The sequence below is a fragment of the Amblyomma americanum genome, chromosome 8, assembly GCF_052857255.1.
Source record: "Amblyomma americanum isolate KBUSLIRL-KWMA chromosome 8, ASM5285725v1, whole genome shotgun sequence".
In the NCBI taxonomy this organism is placed as follows: domain Eukaryota; kingdom Metazoa; phylum Arthropoda; class Arachnida; order Ixodida; family Ixodidae; genus Amblyomma; species Amblyomma americanum.
In genome coordinates this window covers 119662425-119670519 of record NC_135504.1, presented here as the reverse complement: position 1 = coordinate 119670519, position 8095 = coordinate 119662425, and the positions used below count along the sequence as shown (strand labels likewise).

The 8095-nt window shown below is 54.8% G+C and overlaps 2 pseudogenes; both read right to left on the bottom strand.

Moving 5' to 3' along the window:
* Window positions 1–3265: 3265 nt before the first annotated feature.
* LOC144100658 (uncharacterized) lies at window positions 3266–5395 on the bottom strand (annotated as a pseudogene).
* A 287-nt stretch (window positions 5396–5682) lies between these two features.
* On the bottom strand, window positions 5683–7805 carry LOC144102706 (uncharacterized; annotated as a pseudogene).
* Between the last annotated feature and the right edge of the window lie 290 nt (window positions 7806–8095).

Sequence of the window (8095 nt, the reverse complement as noted above, 5' to 3'; positions counted from 1 at the left end):
ACCAGTACGACCGGGTGGCCATCTACAATGGCTGGGGCTCTGACTGCAAGATGCGGCATGTTTATTTCGCCCTTGAAGACTACGCGGGGACCTCGTTTATCGACAACGAATCTGGCCTTCAAACGTGGGATACCTTCAAAACCGATTTCCTCCAAGTTTTCAAGGGTAGCACATTACGCAAGGAGAACGCTGACCTGCTTTTGCGGGCCCGACATCAACTCCCCAGCGAGAGTGTGATGGTGTACGTCGAAGAAATGAAGCGGCTCTTCCGACGTGCCGACCCAAGCATGTAGGAGGAGAGGAAGGTCTGCTTCCTGATGAAAGGGGTTAAGGAGCAGCTGTTCGCCGGCCTGGTTCGAAGTCCTCCAGTGACTGTAACTGACTACGTAAAGGAGGCGAGCTCCATCGGGAAGTCTCTTGACATGAGGGCCCGACAGTACGACCGCACAACAGCATCACTGCACACGGCCACTGTGGAGGGAGCCACAATAAACTGGGCAGAATCTCTACATGACATTATTCAATCCATCATGCGAGAAGAACTGGCGAAGCTCTTTCCGGCTAAGGTGCAGCCTCAGGTTGCCACACTTGCTGATGTTGTTCGCGAGCAGATGCGACAAGCTTTAAGCACGAGCACAACAATACCTCTCCCAGACCCGGTACAGCCGCAGCACCCTGATCTGAGCTACGCCGCAGTCACACGTCGTTTCATCTCGTCCCATCCGAACCCACGTTATGACGCACCTGCCTCCGCCGCAGTACATGGAGTCAGCCTCTCCAGCCGAATTCTTCACAGCGCCTAGGACGACGCAGAACGGATATCTGGAGAGCGCCTGACAGTCAGCCGCTGTGCTACCATTGCGGTGAGACTGGATATTTTTGGCGCCGCAGCCCATACAGGGAAATCGACCTTCGAGGATTCCCCGCCGGCTGTCCCCGTCCGACGTGTGGAGAACGACCGCAGGAGATCGCGGACTACATCTCGCAAGCGGATTCGGTACAGCGCCGCTTCTTTTGATCACCATCTCCGTGTCGCTACAGTTCCCCAGGACGAGACCAGTCTCGGAGTCCCCGTAAGAGAAACTAGATGCAGCAACCTCAGGAAGCGCGGCTGCTCAACGACAAAATGTGCAAGATCCTCCATCGCCGCAAGACAGTTCACACACAACGCCGAATTCAGTAGCCCTACCGACGACTCATCAGCCAAAGTGCCGCAAAACAAGCCGATGTCCTCAAGTACCGCTCCGTAGCCACGACGCCTTTCAGGATGCCGGACTCCTTCGACGTACTGCAGCCGAAACTGACTGCCTCGACATCCCCAAAGCAAGACGCTAGCAACAGCCGACTTAGAGATTTCGGTCGACGGCGCCGATGTAACCGTACTGGTTGATACTGGCACCGATTATTCTGTGCTCAGTGGCAAATTTTTGTGGCACAGAAAAAGCTCACAACCGCTTGGAACGGCCCACATATGCATACTGCATGCAGGGGCCATTTAATCACACCAACGGGGAATGTGCATGTCGCGGGTAACCATGCAAGGCTAAAAATTCCAAGGAACGTTCGTAGTGCTAGCCGAGTGCTCCCGGGACGTCGTACTCGGCATGGACTTTCTGACTGAAAGCGGTGCCATGATTGATCTGCAATCGCAGTCCGACAAGTTCTCGACCGAAAATGCCATATTCGTCGATAGCGTTCTTCCAGCGGTGCTGCACACTCTAGACGAACACGTGACCGTGCCTCCACGTTCCAGTGTGGTCTTAACCGTCGGCTCAAAGAACATTCGGCATATTGAGGGTGTCGAGGAAAGCAAGCAGTTGTTGCTTCTGGACAGAGGACTTTCCGTCGCCTGCTCTGTTGTCTTCCTCGAAGCTAGCACGGTCGACGTTCTTCTCACAAATTTCAGCAACGAACTCCAGCACCTTAACAAGGGAACGACTGTAGCGTATATTGATGTTCATAGTGAAACTCGGTGTGTGCAACGTTTGACGACTGCTTCAACAACTGAGCCTAATAGGCCTGCTGGTGTTCAGTACAACATTAACTCAACCCTGCCGCTCGAGCAGCGAGACAAAGTGCGGGAACTGCTCGATCGCTACCGTGGTGCCTTCACGTCGTCGTCCCGCGTCGGGCGGACGCATATTGCGAAACATCGCATAACTATTGATGAAAATTTTCCACCACTCCTCCAGTCACCGTATCGAGTGTCCACTAAAGAACATGAGGCTATCCGCACAAAAGTGAAAGAAATGCTCGCTGACGACGTTATTCGTCCTTCTATGAGCCCGTGGGCGGCACCTGTCGTGCTTGTGAAGAAGGACGGCACCTTACGATTCCGTGTTGACTACCGTCGGTTAAACAACATCACTAAAACGGATGTGTACCCGCTACCCACAATTTACGACGCTTTGGATCGCTTATGCAATACCAGATATTTCTCCTCCATGGACCTGAAGTCTGGATATTGGAAAATTGAGGTAGATGAGAGGGACCGCAAAAAACGGCATTCATCACTCCAGAGGGCCTGTACGAGTTTCAGGTAATGCCATTTGGTTCTTGTTCGGCACCCGCGACATTCCAAAGTCTCATGGATACCGTTCTTGCAGATTTGAAGTGGAAAACTTGTCTGTTATACCTGGACGACGTCATTGGTTTTGCCCCGTCTTTCGAGGAGCACCTGCGTCGCCTCGAGGACGTCTTACAGGCCATAACGCCATCAGGCCTTACTCTAAAAGCACAAAAATGCCATTTTCCATATGAAGAGTTAGTTTCTTAGGCCATGTCGTGCACTACTAAGAAGTCCTTGCGGATGCCGAGAAAACGTCCGCCATTGCCAATTTTCCACCGCCGCGTGACCAGTAAGAAGCTCGTCGATTCCTCGGATTATGCGCGTATTACCGCCGCTCGTGGAGAATTTCTCTAAAATTGCCTCATCCCTTACTGATCAGAAAAAGGCGCATGTACCGTTTAAGTGCGAACCACCACAACAGATGGCATTTTAAGAGCTTCAACGACGCCTGCAGTCTCCCGCTGTAATGGTGCACTTTGATGAGCTTGCAGGCACCAGGGTCCACACCGCTGCAAGCAACGTTGGTCTGGGCGCTGTCCTAGATCAAGTTCGGCGGGACCAGAGAGAGAGAACAACATAATTGAAAATGCCTCCAGAATCGGTTAGGCTCCCTCCACGCAGGAAGGATAGCTTTTACCGAGACGCGGCCACTGCGTCAGTCTCGTGCATTGTGCTCCTCGAGGTCTTGGTCCCTCGCTACTTCCGCGGGTCCGAGAGGGCCGCCACCCCCTTCCTGGGGGGGCTGATACCCTTCTCCTCGGTTTCGCTCGGTCGCTGCCTTTCTAGAGCTGCCGATACCTGCTGGACGGCCTTGAGTTGTGTCTCTTGATCATAGCTCCTCGTTGCAGGCTCTAGCTGCGGTGGGATCGACGTCTTCTCGCTGGCTTCTCGCAGATTTACACTACAGTGCCAAAGGATGTGAGCCGCGGTGGCCCTCTCCTTCGCGTACACACTCAGACACACGTGCTTAGCTAGCACCGGGGTAAGCAGGGACCCCGTCTGTAACTGTCTGCATAACACTGCCTCCTTCCGGGTAAGCTCCGGATGAGGTGGCGGCATAGTCTGTCTGTTCAGTCTGTACCATTTCACTATTTCATTGAAGGTGGTCATCTTGTCCTTGGCACTGCACCGCGACCAACACACCGAGTCGGCCGTGCTTGCAGCCGCGCGGTTAGTTAGTCCTAGCGCGGCCGAGTTGGCCGTCTCGTTGTGGTTCACGTTCCCGCGTTCCGACACGTCACTGCCCATGTGGGCCGGAAACCACTTGATCACCACAGCACTTTTGCCTCCGATGTCTTCGGCCTTGCGCAGTATGCGCGCGGCCTCACTACATACCCTACCCTTGGCGTAGTTCTTCACTGCCGTTCTAGAGTCACACAACACGGTAGTGCATCCGGGGTCAGAGACGGCCAAGGCGATGGCCACCTCCTCCGCCCGGTGCGCTTCTTGAGTCCCGACGCTCGCCGCGGTCTTCGTTGCACCTGTCGATGCCCCGACAACCACCGCCACGTATGCGCCGCTGCTCTCTCGATACTCCGCCGCCTCCACGTAGCCGGCGCCTTCTCTGGCGTGGAGGTCCACGAAAGCCCTGGACATCGCCAGCCTCCGCTCCTTGTCGTGCTCGGGGTTCACGTTCCTCGGCATCGAACAGACCATGAGCTTTCTGTTGATGCTATCCGGTATAGGTACGTCTTTCTGCAACGTGCCTTCCCTGGGCTCGAGGTCAAGGTCCCGCAGTATCTGTCTTCCGGTTCTCGTTTCAGAGAGACGCTCGAGTTGCGCCGTTCTCTGTGCTTCGGCTATTTCGTCCAGCATGTTGTGGGCTCCCAGCGCCATGAATCTTTTGGTGCTAGTGCTCCCGAGGAGACCGACTGCCTCCTTATACGCCTTGCGTATGGTGGCGTCTATCTTGTTACGTTCGCTCGGCCTCCACTTGTGGAAGGCGGCCACGTACGTTATGTGGCTAACTGCGAAGGATTGAACGAGCCTAGTCGGGCTCTACTTCATCCCCGCTTTTCTCTTGGACACCCTCCTGATGAGACTCATTGCCGCGGTCGCTTTTCCCGTGCGCTTGTTGACCGTTTGAACGTTGACTCGATTTCGCTGGATGAGCAGCCCGAGCACTCGAATGTTCTGGACCTCCGGTATTACTTGGCCTCCCGCCGTCTTGACCGTGATCTTGGGACGCTCGTACTTGACTTTCATATTCTTTGTTTTCCTGCCCGCTCCTTTCGGTGGAATCACCAGCAGTTCTGACTTGGCCGGAGAGCAAACGAGTCCAGATCCGTCCAGCTGCTCCTCGATGGCGCTGACCGCTTCTTGCAGCGTTGTCTCGATGTGCCCGTCGCTTCCTCCCGGTACCTATAGCGTAACGTCGTCGGCGTAGATGGTGTGCCGGACGCCCGCTACTCTAGCCAGTTTCTAGCCAGTTGGCCACACCGATCATCACGAGGTTGAAGAGTAGCGGGGAGATCACCGAGCCCTGCGGAGTTCCGACGCTGCCCAGATCTTCTCTTCGAGCTGCAGGTCTCCCGCGCAGATTTCGGTGGTCCGTTCCGTCAGGAAGTCTTTGATGTACTGGTACGTCCTCCTCTCCATGTTTAGCCTGGATACTTGGGCAAGGATAGCCGAGTGGCTTATTTTATCGAAGGCGCTCTTCAAATCCAGCCCGAGTATGGCTCTGTTGTCCTTGGTGCCCGTCGTAACGTCGATGATCTCGTTCTTCAGTAAAATCATGGCGTCTTGCGTCCCGAGCTTGTTCCGAAACCTGATGATAGAATTTGCGTAAAGCTCAGATTCTTCCAGGTAACGCTGCCACCTGTTCATGAGAACGTGCTGGAGGACCTTTCCCACGCACGAAGTGAGCGAGATCGCCCTGAGGTTCTCTATGTTCGGCGGCCTGCCAGGCTTGGGGATGAGGATCGTCTTGGGTGCTTCCCATTGCTTGGACAGCCTTCCTTCTTGACAGCACTTGTAGAAGTTTGTGAGCGTTTCGATGGCCACTTCGTCGAGGTTCTTGGGCGCTGTGTTGGTCACTCGATCGGGGCCCGTGGCGAACCTGCCACTGAGATACTGCAGGGCAACTCTGACTTCCCACGTCTGGATGTCTCGATCTAGCGTCTCGTTCTCGTTGCCTTGGTAATCCGGTTGTCTTTCCGTGGGGGTGCTCGACAGGTACTTGGAGTCCAAGCGTCGTTTGACCTCGTCCTTCCCGTGTTCGCAGATTGCGTCTGAAGCTGTGCCTGCATCTGCGCCATCATGTTCTGGATCGTGCTCTGTATGTTCGTTGTCATCTGCTGAACCATTTGCGCGAGCGCAATGAGGCGTTCGTTGGTTACCTTGCTGGTCGCCTCAAGACGGTCGAGTCTGTCGTCCTGTTTGTCGATTCTCTCCATTATCATTCGTTCCTTGGCGCCCTCTATGGCTCTCCTCTTGGGAGCCGGTCCCGCAGCTTTCGCGGCTCTCTGGTCCACCGCTACCTCTGGTTCGTCCTCGGTTATCTCTTGTTTCCTCTCTTGTGCGGGCTTCGGCAGCAGCTGCTGCTGTTGCTGTATCGCAATTAATGTCGTTAGCTTCTCGTTGATTTCCTTGATGGTTGCGTCCTGTTGCGCGATTCTCCGCTTTAGCTTCTCGTTCTCGTCTCTTAGGGCTTTTACCATCCCGTTCTCTTCTTGGATCTTCTTCGCGGCGTTTTGCGCCGGTGGTTGTCTCTTCTCTGCCATGTTTGCCTTGACTGCTTCGGCCCAGGCGATTCTCTTCCTCGACTGCGACTGTCTGTGCCGGCTGGCGCTCCTGCCTCTCTTGCTGTTGTCCCTCTTGCGGCTGCTGTCGAGCTGCCTCGAATCGCCGCGGGGTCTCTCGGCAGACGGCGCCCGCAGCGGCGAAAAGCTTTCCGGATCCGGTTGTTGCTGCATGGCTTCCATCTTGCGCTCCCATTGCCGTTTTTTGACCACGTACGGACTTGTACTTGTTTTTGCATTCCCTCTGGCCCGTTGGATGCTGTCCCCTGCAGAGCTTGCACTCGCATTTGTGATCCTCGCTGGGGTTCACGTTTCCGCAGCCGAAGCACACTCTGGTGTTGGGATTCGGGCATACGTCTCTTCTATGGCCGACCTGGCCGCATTGCCCGCACACGTAAAAGTGCTTGCGGTAAAGCCCGCACCTGACTAATATCGAGCCATACTTGACGTAGTTCGGTACTTTTTGTCCTGCAAAGAGTACTATCACCGTGGTTGTATTGCCGATTCTGTGCGCCTCCACCGCTAGGGGGTTGCGCGGGTTCACGGTGTTTTCGGCTATCTCCTCCGGTGTGTCGTCTACGGCTATGCCTCGGAAAACTCCCTTGACCATGCCGTCCGGCGCAGTTCGGTAGGCCCTGATTTCTTATGTCCTGTCTCCTATGTTAAGTGCTTTGACCTTTGAGTCGCCTATGGACACATCGCTCCTCTCTGAGGATTTGATCCTCGGCGCTTGGCCAGATAGTTTTAGAACTGTAAAGGCAACGCGAGTGCTCTCACGTTTTTTGAGCGACACGTTCCTTGTCTCGCGTTTGTGATGTCAGAAAGTGTTCCTTTTTTTAAGGTAGTTTTTCATCTGCCTCCTCCCATCATCATCGTCCCCCATCGTGACCTTCTTTTATCTCCTCTTCCCTTCCCCCAGAGCAGAGTAGCAGGCCAGATATTTATTTTTCAGGCCAACCTCTCTGCCTTTCTTATCAATAAACCCTCTCTCTCTTGACCCTAGAGTACAGCGTGGCACGCTTCTCGTCCGGGGTGCTGACCGCGGTGATGTTTTGCTGCGCGTTCTTGCAGACGGTGTCTGCTTTGGGTTCTTCCTTTGTTACTCGAGCCGCCATCATGATGGCCGACATAATTATTGAAACCTCAGTTCTCGCTACTTTGAGCCCTCCACGTGGTCTCATGACTATCTTGGTGTCTTCTTTCGGCATGTCTATCGGCATCATCGCCGCTTTCGTTACCGAGGCTGCAACTCTGTTAGCAAAGCTGGCCCTAGTCTTGGGTCTTGACTGGCGAGTAATGGTGGCGGACTCACCGTTTTCCTTGCTGGCCATGATCTGCTTGATGTGTTTGCGGGAGGGCGACCAGCCTTCGGCTTCTTCCAGTGTAATGTCCTCTCCGTGAACTTCAATGCACGTACGCCCACCGAGACTACCGATGCTCGGCGCTGACGCCATGTTGTCTCCCATTGACGTGGCCACTTCCATTTCGGACGGCATCTTGGTCCTACTCGTCACCGGGTTAGGCCTAGCGGCCGGGCCCGTCGCCACCGGTGGCCGTACTCGTGGTAGGCTTACGTTAGGCTTAGCGAAGAGTCCGCACCGCACTAGAGAAAAGTCCTCGTAAATCGAGAGAATCACGTACCGCTTGGTCAAAACTGGCACCGGTCGATGCCCCGCACCTTCGCGCACACTTTGGTACCAATTATATCACGGTAACGGTAAATTAACACTGCGTTAATTGGCACAATAGCAGGAGCCGATGAGAAGCCAGTCCGCTCCCGTCGGCG